Source organism: Cherax quadricarinatus, chromosome 33 (genome assembly GCF_038502225.1).
Source record: "Cherax quadricarinatus isolate ZL_2023a chromosome 33, ASM3850222v1, whole genome shotgun sequence".
NCBI lineage: Eukaryota > Metazoa > Arthropoda > Malacostraca > Decapoda > Parastacidae > Cherax > Cherax quadricarinatus.
The window spans coordinates 4,757,675-4,780,256 of NC_091324.1; the positions used below are offsets into that span (position 1 = coordinate 4,757,675).

At 47.3% G+C, this 22,582-nt stretch overlaps 1 protein-coding gene and 1 long non-coding RNA gene across 2 annotated transcripts in view; one reads left to right on the forward strand and one right to left on the reverse strand.

Moving 5' to 3' along the window:
• LOC128693824 (uncharacterized) overlaps positions 1-22,582 on the reverse strand; it is a 398,273-nt gene that overhangs the window by 281,168 nt on the left and 94,523 nt on the right. The gene's annotated exons all lie outside the window — the stretch shown is intronic.
• LOC138853537 (uncharacterized) overlaps positions 1-22,582 on the forward strand; it is a 402,016-nt gene that overhangs the window by 194,834 nt on the left and 184,600 nt on the right. The gene's annotated exons all lie outside the window — the stretch shown is intronic.

A 22,582-nucleotide genomic window follows, 5' to 3' on the forward strand; every position in this document is an offset into this window, starting at 1 on the left:
CCCTATAACCATAATTAGGTGAATCAGGTGAGTACACTTTTAATTCCCGAGCCCAGCATCAGCCGAGACCGGACGTGCTGGCACACGGTCCTTGGACGTGCTGGGACAAGGTCCTGGGACAAGGTTCTGGGACAAGGTCCTGGGACATGTTGGGGCAAGGTCCTGGGACGTGCTGGGGCAAGGTCCTGGGACATGCTGGGACAAGCTCCTGGGACTTGTTGGGACAAGGTCCTTGGACGTGCTGGGACAAGGTTCTGGGACGTGCTGGGACAAGGTCCTGGGGCATGCTGGGACAAAGTCCTGGGGCATGCTGGGACAAGGTCCTGGAATGTGCTGGGACAAGGTCCTGGGGCGTGCTGGGAGACTGAAGGCTGCGATAGGCTCTGGGAGACTGACGACTAGGATAGGCTCTGGGAGACTGAAGGCTGAGATGGGCTCTGGGGGACTGAAGGCTGAGATGGGCTCTGGGAGACTGAAGGCTGAGATGGGCTCTGGGGGACTGAAGGCTGAGATGGGCTATCATAGCCCATCTCAGCCTTCAGTCACTGGTTCGTCTCCGGTTCGAAGGACCAACGGGCAAATTAAATGTGGAAAATTGCATTTATCTGAATGTAACTCATTATGTACATAACAGTAAATGATGATAAAGATTATTATTTATCAGAGTTACATAGACAAGTAGGAATCTGGGACACCTAGGTCGCAAAAATGTCCCCCTTCGACACCCACAGCTGTCATATCCACAAGTTGCTCTAGACCCATTAATTACAATGAAATATGTATCACTAGGAATTCAGGTAAATATAAAATTTGGTGGACTGTATATTAAATTAATAAAGAATTATATATATACACATTTACATAACAGAAGGAGAATATCTTAAAATCACTCACCAATTTGACTGGAGATTAAGGTGTATCATACTCAGAAAACCTCATTGTCTATACATGAAAATAACACTGGCCAGAGCTACAAACATAACAGACTTACCTGAGGTTCCTGGAGTTGTCTTGTCCAGTCGCCTGATATCTCAAGTTATGCAGGAATGCACATCCAACAATTTCGCCTCCTATTTGAGAGGTGTCAGCCCAATTTTAACCTCTAGAGCACGAAAAATTCTTCACATTCTTACTAACGTTTATGTCCAATTCAAAAAAAATGGCGAGTCCCTTCTGCGCAGGTGCAGCTACCCATTTTTGGTAACATAATTTTTATTAAATACAGTATGGCCATCTATTTACATATAACTACTGTATTTCTGGAAAATATATACAGTATTTTCCACACGCAGTGTTATTCACTAATTTTTGCAAAAGAGCCACTTCGGTTAAACACATTGAGAGAGCCGCAGCTACTGCAAGTTAGCGAAACTCAACTAAATTAAGTAGTACTGAGCTGCTAGTGCAATATAGTAAATGAGAAAAATTAGACATGGTAATATTAGCCTGCATATCTTGTTATTAATAGCAAAATAAAGACCAAACTTAATGCTGTGATGAGCGGAAGTGTGCTAGTTTAACCACAAATCGATCCATCATAACGGACACTACTTGACTGCACTTTGGTTTCAAGTAAAACTAGCCCATCGCAGCTAGCTTCCACAAGCAGCAACAGTTAAGTCGCTACTTTCATATATGTTGCCGCAGTCTCAAATATCTGTTGCATATTTTCAAACACAAATCTCCAAGAGTAACGAAATACGTCCAGTCTCCCCCGAAAGCTTGAACTCGACTGATTCAGCGAGACCACCGACGCCTAGAGCTAGACGTGTCCCTGATCAGTTTCCCGTAATGGACACGTATGATTTCTGTATGACTAGGGTAGGGATTTTAGAATGTTATCTCTTACTGTGACTTCGTCTTCCATCTCACCTCATGAAAATATGTATCTTACTTGAAAAATTATTTTTCTATATATTTTTTTTTTATCAATTTATATATTTTTCGAGAGCCGTGAATTGAGTCATCGCGAGCCGCCAGCGGCTCGCGAGCCGAGCAATGAATACCACTGCATGGGGAACTGAAGGCTGAGATGGGCTCTGGGAGACTGAAGGCTGGGATAGACTCTGGGAAAGTGAAGGCTGAGATAGGCTCTAGGTTGAGTTATTCCATGTTGGGTAATTTCACCTACATGCACAAATTTCTTGCTCTTTGTTTCCCCAATACGATAAACTTTGGTTACAGTGTGCTGACAGTGTTCATAAAATTCAGTTAATTCTTCGACTGTTGAAGGTCTTTTTTTATGTCGTATATACCAGAGATATAAGCAGTTGATGGTCCCTTTGAATATGTAGAAAAATGAGGTTGATGATGGTCCTGGTAAGTAGGTTAAAGGGGTTGTTGATTAGCCTGGTTTAACAAGTAGGGTAAAGTTGTTGATGGTCCTTGTTTAATCGCATCGTTATTTCTCCATCAATATCATTCTCTTATATTTTTCCCAGACTATTTGTTCCGCATCACATGACCTTCTGTGTGTGTGATTCAGGGATGAAAGTTTAGAGTTCAGGTCTTCCCAAGCCCGTCTCCAATCCTGCCTCTACCAGTGTGAGCGAGCTCAGAGACGATCAATCAGTCCTGTCTCTACCAGTGTGAGCGAGCTCAGAGAAGATCAATCAGTCCTGTCTCTACCAGTGTGAGCGAGCTCAGAGACGATCAATCAGTCCTGCCTCTACTACTGTGAGCGAGCTCAGAGACGATCAATCAGTCCTGTCTCTACCAGTGTGAGCGAGCTCAGAGACGATCAATCAGTCCTGCCTCTACTACTGTGAGCGAGCTCAGAGACGATCAATCAGTCCTGCCTCTACTACTGTGAGCGAGCTCAGAGACGATCAATCAGTCCTGTCTCTACCAGTGTGAGCGAGCTCAGAGACGATCAATCAGTCCTGTCTCTACCAGTGTGAGCGAGCTCAGAGACGATCAATCAGTCCTGCCTCTACTACTGTGAGCGAGCTCAGAGACGATCAATCAGTCCTGTCTCTACCAGTGTGAGCGAACTCAGAGACGATCAATCAGTCCTGCCTCTACTACTGTGAGCGAGCTCAGAGACGATCAATCAGTCCTGCCTCTACTACTGTGAGCGAGCTCAGAGACGATCAATCAGTCCTGCCTCTACTACTGTGAGCGAGCTCAGAGACGATCAATCAGTCCTGCCTCTACCAGTGTGAGCGAGCTCAGAGACGATCAATCAGTCCTGTCTCTACTACTGTGAGCGAGCTCAGAGACGATCAATCAGTCCTGTCTCTACTACTGTGAGCGAGCTCAGAGACGATCAATCAGTCCTGTCTCTACTACTGTGAGCGAGCTCAGAGACGATCAATCAGTCCTGCCTCTACTACTGTGAGCGAGCTCAGAGACGATCAATCAGTCCTGCCTCTACTACTGTGAGCGAGCTCAGAGACGATCAATCAGTCCTGTCTCTACCACTGTGAGCGAGCTCAGAGACGATCAATCAGTCCTGTCTTTACCAGTGTGAGCGAGCTCAGAGACGATCAATCAGTCCTGTCTCTACCTGTGTGAGCGAGCTCAGAGACGATCAATCAGTCCTGTCTCTACCTGTGTGAGCGAGCTCAGAGACGATCAATCAGTCCTGTCTCTACCAGTGTGAGCGAGCTCAGAGACGATCAGTCAGTCCTGTCTACCTGTGTGAGCGAGCTCAGAGACGATCAGTCAGTCCTGTCTACCAGTGTGAGCGAGCTCAGAGACGATCAGTCAGTCCTGTCTACCAGTGTGAGCGAGCTCAGAGACGATCAGGCTCATCAAATTCTCCTATGCTTTTGCGAATGCGATTAATGTAATACTGTTCTTATTCTTATTTGTGCCTTGGACTCCGAACAAGGAACACTTAACATTTCCACCATTAGAGTGGACTTGTTAAAGTGGAGCTGTAGAGAGTGGCGAGCGATAGGTGGAGAAGGCTTACCACTTACCAGTGACTGGTGAACAGCACGAGTGCTCTCCCGGAGAGCACAGATATGTGATTGGTGTTTTAATTGCTTAGAAGCATTAATTTTCAATATGGTGCACCCTGCCTAGGCACAGCATAAACAACATTAGAAAATAAAATCAGGTCACGAAGAGTTTTACTAAATCACACAACGAGTACTTCACAAAGTTTAGTTTAGCAGTATACTCTCCTCTAGCCTTATACTGTCTCAACTTAGTACTAGGCGACCACAGCTTCGTTTTTGTTGTCCGTGAGGGATAAGACGAACAGTCGCCATGGCAGAAGAGACTGATAAGTTGCAGTCACATCTTAAGAAAGTCGTCAATTCGGGAAACGAAACCGTTGTTCAATATTCAATGCTGTTGCATCGATGCGCAACAAAGGAAGACCACAAGAGAGGTACAGGAGACAAGACAGTCATGTCTGTTCAGCGGAAAGTAAAGAAAGAGTCTTATTGCATGAACGGCAGTAACAACAAGCTGGTGAATAAGACGCTTCATCCACCGTCTCCGGTATTTATTCACTCTGTTAGAGTGAACAGTGCAGATGTTTCACTGTTAAGTGAAACATCTGCACCATTGAAGCTACCCAGGTGTTGGACATGTCTTAGTACACGTGTCTTACTGCAAATGTCTTACTACAAATGTCTTACTACAAATGTCTTAGTACACATGCCTTAGTACACATGCCTTAGTACACATGCCTTAGTACACATGCCTTAGTACACATGCCTTAGTGCACAGGTCTTAGTACAAAGCACAGCAACGTGTTCTCAGGAATATTATAGGTAAGATAGCCACAGATATTATCAATATCTGACCGGAAGAGTGCCAGGCAGAGTGCCAGGCTCTCAGCTCTGAGTGACATTTGCTCCTTCAGGGAAAGCTCCTTGATGCTGGTGAAGGACTCTTCATCCAAAAAAATTGACGAGCCTGGCCCATGGCCGGGCTCCGGGAGGAGTAAAACTCTCTGAATTCATCGAAGACATCACAGGTATTGTACGTGAAGCAGACATGATAATCCTTCACACCATCACACAAGTGCTGAGTGATCCATACGAGTTCGACGCTTTCCCATTATTAATGTAAAGTTAATGTGTCATGGGGCATCTACAACGGGGATGGGGGGGGAGGGGCGTTAAGTGTGACACTAGCTACACGAGGTGTGGCTGGTGTCAGGTGTGACACTAGCTACACGAGGTGTGGCTGGTGTCAGGTGTGACACAAGCTACACGAGGTGTGGCTAGTGTCAGGTGTGACACTAGCTACACGAGGTGTGGCTAGTGTCAGGTGTGATACTAGCTACACGAGGTGTGGCTGGTGTCAGGTGTGACACAAGCTACACGAGGTGTGGCTAGTGTCAGGTGTGACACTAGCTACACGAGGTGTGGCTAGTGTCAGGTGTGACACTAGCTACACGAGGTGTGGCTAGTGTCAGGTGTGACACTAGCTACACGAGGTGTGGCTAGTGTCAGGTGTGACACTAGCTACACGAGGTGTGGCTGGTGTCAGGTGTGACACTAGCTACACGAGGTGTGGCTAGTGTCAGGTGTGACACTAGCTACACGAGGTGTGGCTAGTGTCAGGTGTGACACTAGCTACACGAGGTGTGGCTGGTGTCAGGTGTGACACTAGCTACACGAGGTGTGGCTAGTGTCAGGTGCGACACTACACGAGGTGTGGCTAGTGTCAGGTGTAACACTAGCTACACGAGGTGTGGTTGGTGTCAGGTGTGACATTAGCGACACGAGGTGTGGCTGGTGTCAAGTGTGACACTAGCTACACCAGGTGTGGCTGGTGTCAGGTGTGACACTCGCTACACGAGGTGTGGCTAGCGTCAGGTGTGACACTCGCTACACGAGGTGTGGCTAGCGTCAGGTGTGACACTAGCTACACGAGGTGTGGCTAGTGTCAGGTGTGACGCTCGCTACACGAGGTGTGGCTGGCGTCAGGTGTAACACTAGCGACACGAGGTGTGGCTGGTGTCAGGTGTGACACTAGCTACACCAGGTGTGGCTGGCTAGTGTCTCGTGTGACACTAGCTACACGATGTGTTGCTGGTGTCAGGTGTGACACTAACTACGAGGTGTGGCTGGTGTCAGGTGTGACACTAGCTACACGAGGTGTGGCTGGTGTCAGGTGTGACACTAGCTACACGAGGTGTGGCTGGTGTCAGGTGTGACACTAGCTACACGAGGTGTGGCTGGTGTCAGGTGTGACACTAGCTACACGAGGTGAGCTGGTGTCAGGTGACATTAGCTACACGAGGTGAGCTGGTGTCAGGTGTGACACTAGCTACACGAGGTGAGCTGGTGTCAGGTGTGACACTAGCTACACGAGGTGAGCTGGTGTCAGGTGTGACACTAGCTACACGAGGTGAGCTGGTGTCAGGTGTGACACTAGCTACACGAGGTGTGGCTGGTGTCAGGTGTGACACTAGCGACACGAGGTGTGGCTGGTGTCAGGTATGACAGCTACACGAGGTGAGCTGGTGTCAGGTGTGACACTAGCGACACGAGGTGTGGCTGGTGTCAGGTGTGACACTAGCTACACGAGGTGAGCTAGTGTCAGGTGTGACACTAGCTACACGAGGTGTGGCTGGTGTCAGGTGTGACACCAGCTACACGTGGTATGGCTGGTGTCAGGTGTGACACGAGCTAGAGAAGGTGTGGCTGGCGTCAGGTGTGACACTAGCGACAGGTGTGGCTGGCGTCAGGTGTGACACTAGCGACAGGTGTGGCTGGTGTCAGGTGTGACACTAGCTACACGAGGTGTGGCTAGTGTCAGGTGTGACACTAGCTGCACGAGGTGTGGCTAGTGTCAGGTGTGACAGCTTCACGAGGTGAGCTGGTGTCACGTGTGACACTAGCGACACGAGGTGTGGCTGGTGTCATGTGTGACACTCGCGGCACGAGGTGTGGCTAGTGTCAGGTGTGACACTAGCTACACGAGGTGTGGCTGGTGTCATGTGTGACACTAGCTACACGAGGTGTGGCTGGTGTCATGTGTGACACTAGCTACACGAGGTGTGGCTGGTGTCATGTGTGACACTAGCTACACGAGGTGTGGCTGGTGTCATGTGTGACACTAGCTACACGAGGTGTGGCTAGTGTCAGGTGTGACTGTGGCATGCAAAGAGTATGTAACCTTTATTCGGCGCATGTACACACCCTCATTTACAGGCTATCTCCCCCAACCAGCGAACCAGGTGACTGAGCGTTGACGATGGGGCCCCGTCGTTCAACTAGTAACCAGGTTCCAGCCAATAAGAAGATGGTTTTGGCAATCGCAGAGATTATGTGGGTACCACTCTCCTGTCTGCCCTTGTCATTCCCATTCTAGAGCTGGTTGAAGCACGGTCTGCTCTCTAGTGGCTTCTATTCTGCCTTGCTTACCGTGGAGTGCACTAATACCTATCACTGTACATAGTGTATATAGTGTACATACTTCTGTTCTAAATTGGTGAAGGATAATACAAGTCAAAAGTTTTCTGCTGTGTTTATTTTGCTGCCTTTACACCCAGGATAACATGCCATTTGGACTCCTGGGTTGTAATAGTGACACTAGCTGCACGAGGTGTGGCTAGTGTCAGGTGTGACGCTCGTTACACGAGGTGTGGCTGGCGTCAGGTGTGACACTAGCGGCACGAGGTGTGGCTGGTGTCAGGTGTGACACTAGCGGCACGAGGTGTGGCTGGTGTCAGGTGACACTAGCGGCACGAGGTGTGGCTGGTGTCAGGTGACACTAGCTACACGAGGTGTGGCTGGTGTCAGGTGACACTAGCTACACGAGGTGTGGCTGGTGTCAGGTGTGACACTAGCTATACGAGGTGTGGCTGGTGTCAGGTGTGACACCAGCTACACGTGGTGTGGCTGGTGTCAGGTATGACACGAGCTAGACAATGTGTGGCTGGTGTCAGGTGTGACACTAGCTACACGAGGAGTGATTGGTGTCAGGTGTGACACTAGCTACACGAGGTGTGGCTGGTGTCAGGTGTGACACTAGCTACACGAGGAGTGATTGGTGTCAGGTGTGACACTAGCTACACGAGGTGTGGCTGGTGTCAGGTGTGACACTAGCTACACGAGGTGTGGCTAGTGTCAGGTGTGACGCACGCTACACGAGGTGTGGCTGGTGTCAGGTGTGACACTAGCGACACGAGGTGTGGCTGGTGTCAGGTGTGACATTAGCTACACGAGGAGAGCTGGTGTGGCTGGTGTCAACAGGTGACCCACCAGACTTCTCTCTCAAGGTTGTTCCATAACTTGGTTACTTCATGGCAGATCGCTTAGAGACTCGCCATCACTCCAGTTCCGTCACTTGGAACAATGTCCATGAAAGCACTAACAGTGTCAGCTGTCAATACCTGACAGTGTCAGCTGTCAATACCTGACAGTGTCAGCTGTCAATACCTGACAGCGTCAGCTGTCAATACCTGACAGTGGCAGGTGTCAAGACTTAAGGCAGAGCAAAGACCTCTGAGAATTCATCATCTTCCTGGATCATTGATCAGTCATTATATAACTGTAGCGTGGTCCTGGCCATCATGGATCATTGATCAGTCAATATATAACTGTAGCGTGGTCCTGGCCATCACGGATCATTGATCAGTCAATATATAACTGTAGCGTCGTCCTGGCCATCACGGATCATTGATCAGTCAATATATAACTGTAGCGTGGTCCTGGCCATCATGGATCATTGATCAGTCAATATATAACTGTAGCGTGGTCCTGGCCATCATGGATCATTGATCAGTCAATATATAACTGTAGCGTGGTCCTGGCCATCACGGATCATTGATCAGTCAATATATAACTGTAGCGTCGTCCTGGCCATCACGGATCATTGATCAGTCAATATATAACTGTAGCGTGGTCCTGGCCATCATGGATCATTGATCAGTCAATATATAACTGTAGCGTGGTCCTGGCCATCATGGATCATTGATCAGTCAATATATAACTGTAGCGTGGTCCTGGCCATCATGGATCATTGATCAGTCAATATATAACTGTAGCGTCGTCCTGGCCATCATGGATCATTGATCAGTCAATATATAACTGTAGCGTCGTCCTGGCCATCATGGATCATTGATCAGTCAATATATAACTGTAGCGTCGTCCTGGCCATCATGGATCATTGATCAGTCAATATATAACTGTAGCGTCGTCCTGGCCATCATGGATCATTGATCAGTCAATATATAACTGTAGCGTCGTCCTGGCCATCACGGATCGATGTCATCTGATCGTCGCTGCTCACTCAACTTTTCACTCCATCTTTCATCATAAAATCGCTTAGTTATAATTATATTAATTGTTATAGTCATAAAGTAATTATTTCAAGGAGGTGTCATCATTCGCTGTGACTATAATGACGCTGGTTGTTGATCTTAACTGACATGATGCAAGACATGCACTTAACATGATGTACACAATATATGTAATGAATTGTTCTCATATTTTTATTTCTGTATTTGTTATATTCTATTGTTAATATTGTTTTCGTACTGTTAATACCATTATATTAACGTTGGCAAATGTTTGTGTGCATAATATATACGTATGTATGTATGTATGTGTATATATATATATATATATATATATATATATATATATATATATATATATATATATATATATATATATATATATATATATATAATGTCGTGCCGAATATGTAAAACTGGTCAATTACCAAGAACTCATTTAATATTAAGTCCTTTCTAAAATTTTCTCTTATACGTTTAAAGATATATTTTTTTCATTAATGTTAATGTAAAAAATTTTAATTTTGCACCAAAAGAATCTTAGAAAACTTACTTAACCTTATTATAACAAGAGCAATTTATTTTAGCCTAACCCAACTAAATATATTTTAGATTTGTTTACAGTAATTTAATACTAAACAAACACAGTGAAATATATTTTTTTCGTTAGGTTCAGAATGATTTTGGCGAAATTATTGCATATACAAATTTTCACTTGTCCTATATGGCAAGATGAGCGTTGCTATTTAAGCCAAGATCGCAAGTTCTGCCTATTCGGCACGACATATATATATATATATATATATATATATATATATATATATATATATATATATATATATATATATATAGTGATGATCCAGAGCCACCTCAGGCACCTGAACCCTCTCCAACAGATTTCATCTCATCAGACAATCTCTTGGAAGCAATTAAAGCAACAGGTACCAGGACACTCACACATATTCCCAAAGCAGCCCGTCCACACGCAGCTGGGAAACTTACAGACCTCCTGAAAAAAGTAAACGATGGTCCCACTATCTTAAATGCTCCACCAACCATCAAGGCATGGCACAACTTGCTACTTTTTGGCAATGTCTGCTTAGCTGTGCCGGAAAGAAGGGGAAAGAGGCTAGCCTCAATGATAATTAAATCCTTAAGAGATTTTCCTAGAGTTGATAACCTCATTCGCCTTCCCCGTCAACACAAAAAAAAGGGAGAGGCAGAACCCCCACTCACTCTACTGACAGTGAAAAAGTCAGAGTCCAGGTGAGCAAGAAAATTGAAGAGGGCAACACAGTGGGGGCAATAAGAATTATTACCAGTGAAGATGCAGTTGCTCCCAGGGATGCTGACACGGCTGAAGCACTTAGAGGAAAGCACCCTGCCAGGGAAACCAGTGGCACCAACAGTTCCAACACCTCTGTCCCCACTATGGAACCATTGATAGTGGAAGACTCAGACATTTACAAAGCAATAATGTCGTTCCCATCTGGCTCTGCTGGGGGTTACACTGGAATAAGGCCACAGCATTTAAAGGAAATGGTTAATCCAGTTATTGGGGAAATTGCAGAGACACTGATTTCAGAGATCACAAGGTTCGTCAACAATTCCTTGGCTGGTCTGATCCCTGATGAAATTAAACCTTTCTTTTTTGGTGCAACACTTTGTGCACTTAAAAAGAAGGATGGAGGAATTCGGCCAATTGCAGTAGGCAACACCTTACGCCGCCTCGTGTCCAAAGCTGCTGTCCGAAGTATTCGTGCACAGGCAGCCATGATGCTTCAACCAAACCAGCTTGGCTTTGGGGTCTCTCAAGGAAGTGAAGCAGCGGTTCATGCAACAAGGGCGTATATCAACAACCTGCCTGAGTACAATGCAGTGGTAAAATTAGATTTCAAGAATGCGTTCAATCTCCTGAAACGATACGTGGTATTAGCAGCAGTACAAGAACATTTCCCTGGTCTCTTCCCTTTTGTTTCAGCTGGGTATAGCAAGGAATCAATGCTTCTCTTTGGAGAGCATTAAATTACATCATCGGAGGGTGTCCAACAAGGAGATCCTCTTGCACCATTTCTCTTCTGTATAGCAATTAGGGAAATCACAGTCAGACAAGCGAGCTAAACATCTGGTTCCTAGATGATGGCACACTAGCAGGTACAAAAGAGTCCCTCCTACATGACCTTACACAGGTAATGACACGGGGACAGGAAATGGGTCTCATCCTGAATCCATCCAAATGTGAAATCATCTCAGTCAGCAAGTGATAAATGCAGTGAGATCAAAACTACCAGGAGCAGCAGTCATTGCCCCCACAAATAGTGTCTTGCTAGGAGCACCTCTGGGAAGCAATGCCATTGACACAATTCTCAGGAAGAAATTGGAAGAGTTAAGGAGAATGGAACAACGAATAGGCAATCTGGACACCCACGATGCCTTGTACCTTCTCACAAAGTGCCCAGGTTGACATATTTCCTAAGATGTGCACCTTCATATGATAACCCTATACTGCACGAATATGACAGTATTCTGAGGCAGATTTTTACGAAAGTACTTAACCTTACTCTAGAAGACGGGCAGTGGAACCAAGCTACACTTCCAGTCAGACTAGGAGGCATTGGTGTCCGCAAGTCATCACAGATTGCGTTACCTGCTTTTCTGTCCTCGTGTATTGCATCCAGAGAGCTTGTAGCAGCGATTCTCCCTGAACATCTTAGGGACAAGATAGGAGTTCAGGACCAAAAATTCATTGACGGAGCAATGATCTGGGATAATCTAACGGGCTCTGGAGCCAGACCTGCTCCCCCCAACAACTACAAACAATCTCACTGGGATGGTCCAATAGTGGAAAATATTGCCTCAACAATGCTTCAGAGTGTGTCAGGGAAGGATAGAGCCCGCCTCCTGGCAGTGAGAGCCCCTCATGCTGGGGACTTTCTGTTGGCTGTTCCCAACTCCAGCCTTGGCACACGTCTCGACCCACAGACCATCCGCATCGGTGTTGCCCTTCGACTTGCCGCCCCTATTCTCGCCGAACACAGGTGTATTTGTGGCAGTGAAGCAGCAGACCGATTCGGGTACCATGGTCTTGTGTGCCGTAAATCCGAGGGAAAGATTGCAAGACATGAGGAGGTTAATAACATCAAGAGGAGCTTCACAACAGCTGGATGCCCAGCAGTAAGGGAGCCACCCCAACTATGCAGATCTGATGGCAGCCAGAAGCGTCCAGATGGTATCACCCTTCAAGCCTGGACAGATGGGAAGCAGGTGGTGTGGGACTATACATGTGCATCTACCTTGGCTGATACCTATCTCCAATACACCAGGGAGGAAGGAGGGGCAGCTGCCAGCTTCAGGGAGTCCCAAAAGTCTAGAAAATATGGAAAACTTGCCCATCATTATATGTTTGTTCCCATAGGCTCAGAGACCCTTGGCTCATGGGGAAAGAGTGCATCTAAATTCCTTAAGGAGCTGGGAAAAAGACTCATCAGGGTAACTAGGGATCCCAGGGCAGCTAGTTTTCTGTTCCAGCGGCTCAGTGCGGCTGTTCAAAGGGGTAATGCCTGCTGTATTTTGGGCACACGCCCCAGCTCTGAGGAGCTGGATGAGATTTTCGCCTTATAATCGGTGATACACACGTAACAACATGTACCGTATATGCCACCTTTATATCAACAATGTATCTCTTAAATCTTCTGTACCATATTATGTAATAAAATATTCCTATTAGTAAAAAAAAATATATATATCAAAAGATGGGGTGGTAGGGGAAGTGGAATATTCAAACGGCTTCAGGAAGAAATCCAAATATTTTTCCTTGAAGCCTTTTTATCCACTTCTCCGAGGCTATGGGTCCCACAATTTACACCAGAGGTGGACCCCATCCTATATATATATATATATATATATATATATATATATTCACATGCACGTATATACAACAGGCCTAGTGTCTAATCGACATGTGCCTAGGACAAAATGATCACACACACACACACACACACACACACACACACACACACACACACACACACACACACACACTGAACAAGAGTATAAATGCCAACCAGCACGGATTCACGGAAGGCAAATCCTGTGTCACAAACCTTCTGGAGTTTTATGATAAAATAACAGAAGTAAGACACGAGAGAGAGGGGTGGGTTGATTGCATCTTCTTGGACTGCAAGAAGGCCTTTGACACAGTTCCTCACAAGAGATTAGTGCAGAAGCTAGAGCATCAGGCGCATATAACAGGAAGGGCACTGCAATGGATCATAGAATACCTGACAGGGAGGCAACAACGAGTCATGGTACGTAATGATGTATCACAGTGGGCACCTGTGACGAGCGGGGTCCCACAGGGGTCGGTCCTAGGACCAGTGCTATTTTTGGTATACGTGAACGACATGATGGAAGGGTTAGACTCAGAAGTGTCCCTGTTTGCAGATGATGTGAAGTTAATGAGGAGAATTAAATCTGATGAGGACCAGGCAGGACTTCAAAGAGACCTGGACAGACTGGACACCTGGTCCAGCAAATGGCTTCTCGAATTTAATCCTGCCAAATGCAAAGTCATGAAGATAGGGGAAGGGCACAGAAGACCACAGACAGAGTATAGGCTAGGTGGCCAAAGACTGCAAACCTCACTCAAGGAGAAAGATCTTGGGGTGAGTATAACACCGAGCATGTCTCCGGAAGCACACGTCAATCAGATAACTGCTGCAGCATATGGGCGCCTGGCAAACCTGAGAACAGCATTCCGATACCTTAGTAAGGAATCGTTCAAGACACTGTACACCGTGTATGTCAGGCCCATACTGGAGTATGCAGCACCTGTTTGGAACCCGCACTTGATAAAGCACGTCAAGAAACTAGAGAAAGTACAAAGGTTTGCCACAAGGTTAGTTCCAGAGCTAAGGGGAATGTCCTATGAAGAAAGATTAAGGGAAATCGGCCTGACGACACTGGAGGACAGGAGGGTCAGGGGAGACATGATAACGACATATAAAATACTGCGTGGAATAGACAAGGTGGACAAAGACAGGATGTTCCAGGGAGGGGACACAGAAACAAGAGGCCACAATTGGAAGTTGAAGACACAAATGAGTCAGAGAGATATTAGGAAGTATTTCTTCAGTCATAGAGTTGTAAGGCAGTGGAATAGCCTAGAAAATGACGTAATGGAGGCAGGAACCATACACAGTTTTAAGACGAGGTTTGATAAAGCTCATGGAGCGGGGAGAGAGAGGACCCAGTAGCAACCGGTGAAGAGGCGGGGCCAGGAGCTAAGACTCGACCCCTGCAACCACAAATAGGTGAGTACACACACACGCGCGCGCGCGCGCATACCAGGGATGTACCGAAATATCGGTATCTGGCGGATATCGGTCATTTTTATGATATCGATTACAAACTGCCGATATCAGTCAATACTTTCTGAACTATTAATGTTACATGCGAGCTTAAAAATAGCAACATTAACACTGTAATAAAGTTGGTAGAATTACCGACAATATGTAAAGTAAAAAAGGACACAAGTGCAACTAATGTGACATTTATAGTGGCAACGTTTCGCTCTCCAGGAGCTTGATAAAGCTCCTGGAGAGCGAAACGTTGCCACTATAAATGTCACATTAGTTGCACTTGTGTCCTTTTTTACTTAACATTAACACTGTTTCACGACTGTGAGAGTTACGACCACGTACTCTTACTCTATCGACAAGTGCCTTGGACAACTAGTAACTAAGAAAACAAGCCAGTTAATAAGTAATTACGTTATCCTCTCAGAGAAATTATTTAATATTTCCTGAAGTCTACCCACGTACATGATTAATATATATAGTCTGTACAGTATAGTCTTTTTCTAAAAATGCATATTACATAAGTCTATACCTCGTTTAATTAAGATGCTAAACTTACCTGATACAACATCTACAAAAGTTTCTCCCATTTTAGCAATAATTCCCTAAACATTCACTTTATGCCTCCCAAAATCTCTCTCGTGCACATACTTCCCCAGATGCATAAATACATATTATAACCCACTTTTTTACATCCTACTCTTATTATCCATATATATTCTTAATTTAGAATACCTATGATCCCTTCTCATTCTATATTTGTTCGTTTAATATTACTGCCAGCCATTCTTTAGATACAGTTCTCTCAGATACACCATTGTTTCGCTTAGGGCTAATATCATCCGGCTTCTTTTCATTTATAACATTCACAGTTATGTCTTCTCATCCGTACTACACCCAGGCGCACTCAAACTTCAAAGTTTCCCTTTTTTTCACTTAAGTAATGAATCCATGAGAAGGGGTTACCAGCCCCTTCGTCTAGGTATTCCAGTCTCCTTTTACGACACTAGGTGTTTGTAGAGGTCGCATTCTTCTCTTCCCCCACGAGATGACGGGAAACAATACGAGCGCAAAAACTAATGAGAATTTAGAAAGGAAACTCAGACGAGTGTATATACACATACACAACTGCATGTGTAGTATGAATTAGATGTCAGTAGGTGTCAATACGTGTGCGAGACAAGACACCAGTTCTACCACTGTATTAAATTTGCTGATTTCCATTTCACTCTAATTTGGCAGGACGCTAGTACCTCCCTGGGTAGTTGCTATCTACTAGCCTACTGTGTACTCACCTATTTGTACTCGCCTATTTATAGTTGCAGGGATCGATTCATAGCTCTTGGGCCCGCCACTTCATTAGTCTCTACTCGGTCCACTCTCTCTCTGTGTGTACGTGTGTGCTCACCTAATTGTGGTTGCAGGGGGTCGAGATTCGGCTCCTGGCCCCGCCTTTTCACTCATCGCTACCAGGTCCTCTCTCTCCCTACTCCAATGTGTGTGTGTGTGTGTGTGTGTGTGTGTGTGTGTGTGTGTGTGTGTGTGTGTGTGTGTGTGTGTGTGTGTGTGTGTGTACTCTTAATGTGGATGGTAGATGCAAAATTTTATAAATTAGTAAATGATTGTTTATCACTGTTAGTGATAGGTGTAGTGAGGTGTAGTTGGTAAGCTTGAAGCTGGACGAGCCACTGTGAAGTTCTCAGTACACTGGTAAGACGACCAGGCAGCTCAGGGCAGGACTGTGTAAATTTACGTAAAACATCTCGATCAGGGCAAGTGTTGGGTAGACCATCGTTCTCGCTCATCAGGGGGACACACGCATGCGCTCGTTCACACACTGTTGGCCACGGATTTCAGTCCTGGTCAATAACTCTTTAGACAGTTTACATTAACCCCAGATTTACCATGTTGTGAGTGGTGCGCCTTGGAGAGCAAATAGCGCAGTTTATCCCTGGCGACCATTGCTGCCTGCCCTGACAGTCACAACACGCAGTGCTGCGAGTAAACTCATGAACCCCAAAATGGCCCAGGAGCTAATGACGTTACTCTCACAAAGCCTACTCTTTTTTTCTATCCCATCTTCACTCTCAATCCCCTCTTCCCCAGGCAAGCAACCTCGTCATTCCATCCCTCTTCAATTCTTATGTTCCGAATTCTCTTCATAATATCCACACCACACATTACACTCACACTTCCACTGCCCCCAGCCTCCTCTTCACTGCACTTGTTAATTAAAGCCCATACATCACACCCACATCAATATTGATACCTGTATGCTCTTCTACATTTAACTTTGTGTCTCCACAAATAAACTACTTTCCACGGACGACTTAAAGCACCAGCCACATTTCTTCCCTCTCGTCTCTTTTATGGTTCAGCTCATCTTTCATTAACTCAGCTGCCAAGTCCTTCACTCCCACATATCAAAATACTTTCACTTCCTTCATACTCCATCCAGTTCAGTTTGTTCTAAGCCTTGTAGGTTTTAGAAAATATTCTCTGGAATTTCAGTGTGTGTGTGTGTGTGTGTGTGTGTGTGTGTGTGTGTGTACGTGTACTCACCTAGTTACTCATCTAGTTGTGGTTGCAGGGGTCGAGTCATAGCTCCTGGCTCCGCCTCTTCACTGGCCGCTACTGGGTCACTCTCCCTGCACCATGAGCTTTATCATACCTCTGCTTAAAGCTATGTATGAATCCTGCCTCCACTACATCGCTTCCCAAACTATTCCACTTCCTGACAACTCTGTGACTGAAGAAATACTTCCTAACATCCCTGTGATTCATCTGAGTCTTCAACTTCCAACTGTGTCCCCTTGTTGCTGTGTCCCATCCCTAGAACATTCTCTGTCCACCTTGTCAGTTCCTCTCAGTATTTTATATGTCGATATCATGTCCTCTCTCTCTCTCTCTCTCTCTCTCTCTCTCTCTCTCTCTCTCTCTCTCCTGTCCTCCAGTGTCATCAGGTCGATTTCCCTTAACCTCTCCTCGTAGGACATACCCCTTACGTCTGGGACTAGTCTTGTTGGAAACCTGTATGATGCGGCACCAGTTTGGAAGCCACACCTATCCAAGCACGTAAAGAAACTAGAGAAAGTGCAAAGGTTTGCAACAAGACTAGTCCCAGATCTAAGGGGTATGTCCTACGAGGAGAGGTTAAGGGAAATCGACCTGACGACACTGGAGGACAGGAGAGATAGGGGGGGGGGGCATGATGAAGACATACAAAATACTGAGAGGAATTACAAGGTGGACAAAGGATGTTCTAGAGATGGGACACAGTTGGAAGTTGAAGACACAGATGAATCACAGGGTTGTTAGGAAGTATTTCTTCATCCACAGAGTAGCAGGAAGTGGAATAGTTTGGGAAGCGATGTAGTGGAGGCAGGATCCATACATAGCTTTAAGCAGAGGTATGATAAAGCTCACGGTTCAGGGAGAGTGACCTAGTAGCGGCCAGTGAAGAGGCGGGGCCAGGAGCTAGGACTCGACCCCTTCAACCTCAACTAGGTGAGTACAACTAGGTGATTACTTACACACACACACACACACACACACACACACACACACACACACACACACACACACACACACACACACACACACACACACGCACGCGCGCGCGCGCGCGCAACAGGCCTAGTGTCTAATCGACATGTGCCTAGGACAAAATGGTAACTAACTAACACACACACAGTGCCTCTTTTTCCCTCAGCACTCGTGGAGAGAGATTATCTGATCCCACCGCCTTCGAATTATCTAACTCTCACAGCAGTTTCTTCACCTCCTCGGTTGTGTGTATTATGTCTAACACTTGCTGGAGCACGATACCGCCTCGGTTTGCTGGAAGCCTTTCTGTATCCACTGTTACTACCTTCCAAAATGTAGTTCCAGGCTCTTCACAGACTTCCTGGTCACTCCTTGTAAGCTCACTGCCTTCTTAAGCCTCATTTCTTGGTCCCTGACTGTCTTCTTTCTAATGTGACTAAATAACTTAGAGTCGAATTTGGCTTTCACTACTGTGTAATTCTCAAACTGCCGCTGGGCCTCCCTCCTTATCCATCTATATTCGTTACTGGCTTGTCGGCTCAACTTTTTTTTTCTTAGTCCTTTGCTTTCTGTACTTTTTCCATTCTCTAGTACATTTGACTTAGGCCTTTCTATATCTCTGTATATACCATGGACTCGCTCTGGTCTTCCTGTTGTTCGTGTGTGTGTGTGTGTGTGTGTGTGTACTCGCCTAATTGTCGTTGCAAGGGTCGATTCATAGCTCTTGGTCCCGCCTCTTCACTGGTCGCTACTAGGTGTGTGGGTGCGTACAGAGCTATGGATAGATAATGAGAGTCAGTGTGCCGTTGAGATCTCTATCGTCGCAGGTCCGTGTTGCATTGCTGCATATGTACACAATATATGAACCGAGTGCCAAATTAGTGCCAGGTTACCTTAACACATCGATGGCAGTGCCAGGTTACCTTACACATCGATGACAGTGCCAGCTTACCTTACACATCGATGAGAGTGCCAGGTTACCTTACACATCGATGACAGTGCCAGGTTACCTTAGACATCGATGAGAGTGCCAGGTTACCTTACACATCGATGATAGTGCCAGGTTACCTTACACATCGATGACATTGCCAGGTTACCTTACACATCGATGAGAGTGCCAGGTTACCTTACACATCGATGAGAGTGCCAGGTTACCTTACACATCGATGACATTGCCAGGTTACCTTACACATCGATGACAGTACCAGGTTACATTAACACCTGGATAACACAGTCCCAGGTTACCTGGATGGCACACTGCCAGGTTACCTGAATGACACAGTACCAGGTTACTTAGATGACACAGTGCCAGGTTACCTGGATGACACAATGCCAAGTTACTTGGATGACACAGTGCCGGGTTACCTGGATGACACAGTGCCGGGTTACCTGGATGACACAGTGCCAGGTTACCTGGATGACACAGTGCCGGGTTACCTGGATGACACAGTGCCAGGTTACCTGGATGACACAGTGCCAGGTTACCTGGATGACACAGTGTCAGGTTACCTGGATGACACAGTGCCAGGTTACCTGGATGACACAGTGCCGGGTTACCTGGATGACACAGTGCCGGGTTACCTGGATGACACAGTGCCAGGTTACCTGGATGACACAGTGCCGGGTTACCTGGATGACAGTGCCAGGTTACCTGGATGACACAGTGCCAGGTTACCTGGATGACACAGTGCCAGGTTACCTGGATGACACAGTGCCAGGTTACCTGGATGACACAGTGCCAGGTTACCTGGATGACAGTGCCAGGTTACCTGGATGACACAGTGCCGGGTTACCTGGATGACACAGTGCCATGTTACCTGGATGACACAGTGCCAGGTTACCTGGATGACACAGTGCCGGGTTACCTGGATGACACAGTGCCGGGTTACCTGGATGACACAGTGCCAGGTTACCTGGATGACACAGTGCCAGGTTACCTGGATGACACAGTGCCAGGTTACCTGGATGACACAGTGCCAGGTTACCTGGATGACACAGTGCCAGGTTACCTGGATGACACAGTGCCGGGTTACCTGGATGACACAGTGCCAGGTTACCTGGATGACACAGTGCCGGGTTACCTGGATGACACAGTGGCGGGTTACCTGGATGACACAGTGCCAGGTTACCTGGATGACACAGTGCCGGGTTACCTGGATGACACAGTGCCAGGTTACCTGGATGACACAGTGCCAGGTTACCTGGATGACACAGTGCCGGGTTACCTGGATGACACAGTGCCAGGTTACCTGGATGACAGTGCCAGGTTACCTGGATGACACAGTGCCAGGTTACCTGGATGACACAGTGCCAGGTTACCTGGATGACACAGTGCCAGGTTACCTGGATGACACAGTGCCGGGTTACCTGGATGACACAGTGCCATGTTACCTGGATGACACAGTGCCAGGTTACCTGGATGACACAGTGCCGGGTTACCTGGATGACACAGTGCCAGGTTACCTGGATGACACAGTGCCAGGTTACCTGGATGACACAGTGCCAGGTTACCTGGATGACAGTGCCAGGTTACCTGGATGACACAGTGCCGGGTTACCTGGATGACACAGTGCCGGGTTACCTGGATGACACAGTGCCGGGTTACCTGGATGACACAGTGCCGGGTTACCTGGATGACACAGTGGCGGGTTACCTGGATGACACAGTGCCAGGTTACCTGGATGACACAGTGCCAGGTTACCTGGATGACACAGTGCCAGGTTATCTGGGTGACAGTGCCAGGTTACCTGGATGACACAGTGCCAGGTTACCTGGATGACACAGTGCCAGGTTACCTGGGTGACACAGTGCCAGGTTACCTGGATGACACAGTGCCAGGTTACCTGGATGACACAGTGCCAGGTTACCTGGGTGACACAGTGCCAGGTTACCTGGATACAGTGCCAGGTTACCTGGGTGACACAGTGCCAGGTTACCTGGATGACACAGTGCCAGGTTACCTGGATGACACAGTGCCAGGTTACGTGGGTGACACAGTGCCAGGTTACCTGGATGACACAGTGCCAGGTTACCTGGATGACACAGTGCCAGGTTACCTGGATGACAGTGCCAGGTTACCTGGATGACACAGTGCCAGGTTACCTGGGTGACACAGTGCCAGGTTACCTGGGTGACACAGTGCCAGGTTACCTGGGTGACACAGTGCCAGGTTACCTGGATGACACAGTGCCAGGTTACCTGGATGACACAGTGCCAGGTTACCTGGATGACACAGTGCCAGGTTACCTGGAGGACACAGTGCCAGGTTACCTGGATGACACAGTGCCAGGTTACCTGGATGACACAGTGCCGGGTTACCTGGATGACACAGTGCCAGGTTACCTGGATGACACAGTGCCAGGTTACCTGGATGACACAGTGCCGGGTTACCTGGATGACACAGTGCCGGGTTACCTGGATGACACAGTGCCAGGTTACCTGGATGACACAGTGCCAGGTTACCTGGATGACACAGTGCCAGGTTACCTGGATGACACAGTGCCGGGTTACCTGGATGACACAGTGCCGGGTTACCTGGATGACACAGTGCCAAGTTACCTGGATGACACAGTGCCAGGTTACCTGGATGACACAGTGCCAGGTTACCTGGATGACACAGTGCCAGGTTACCTGGATGACACAGTGCCGGGTTACCTGGATGACACAGTGCCGGGTTACCTGGGTGACACAGTGCCAGGTTACCTGGATGACACAGTGCCAGGTTACCTGGATGACACAGTGCCAGGTTACCTGGATGACACAGTGCCAGGTTATCTGGGTGACACAGTGCCAGGTTACCTGGATGACAGTGCCAGGTTACCTGGATGACACAGTGCCAGGTTACCTGGGTGACACAGTGCCAGGTTACCTGGATGACACAGTGCCAGGTTACCTGGATGACACAGTGCCAGGTTACCTGGATGACACAGTGCCAGGTTACCTGGGTGACACAGTGCCAGGTTACCTGGATGACACAGTGCCAGGTTACCTGGGTGACACAGTGCCAGGTTACCTGGATGACACAGTGCCAGGTTACCTGGATGACACAGTGCCAGGTTACCTGGATGACACAGTGCCAGGTTACCTGGATGACAGTGCCAGGTTACCTGGATGACACAGTGCCAGGTTACCTGGATGACACAGTGCCAGGTTACCTGGGTGACACAGTGCCAGGTTACCTGGGTGACAGTGCCAGGTTACATGGGTGACACAGTGCCAGGTTACCTGGATGACACAGTGCCAGGTTACCTGGATGACACAGTGCCAGGTTACCTGGGTGACACAGTGCCAGGTTACCTGGGTGACACAGTGCCAGGTTACCTGGATGACACAGTGCCAGGTTACCTGGATGACACAGTGCCAGGTTACCTGGATGACACAGTGCCGGGTTACCTGGATGACACAGTGCCAGGTTACCTGGATGACACAGTGCCAGGTTACCTGGATGACACAGTGCCGGGTTACC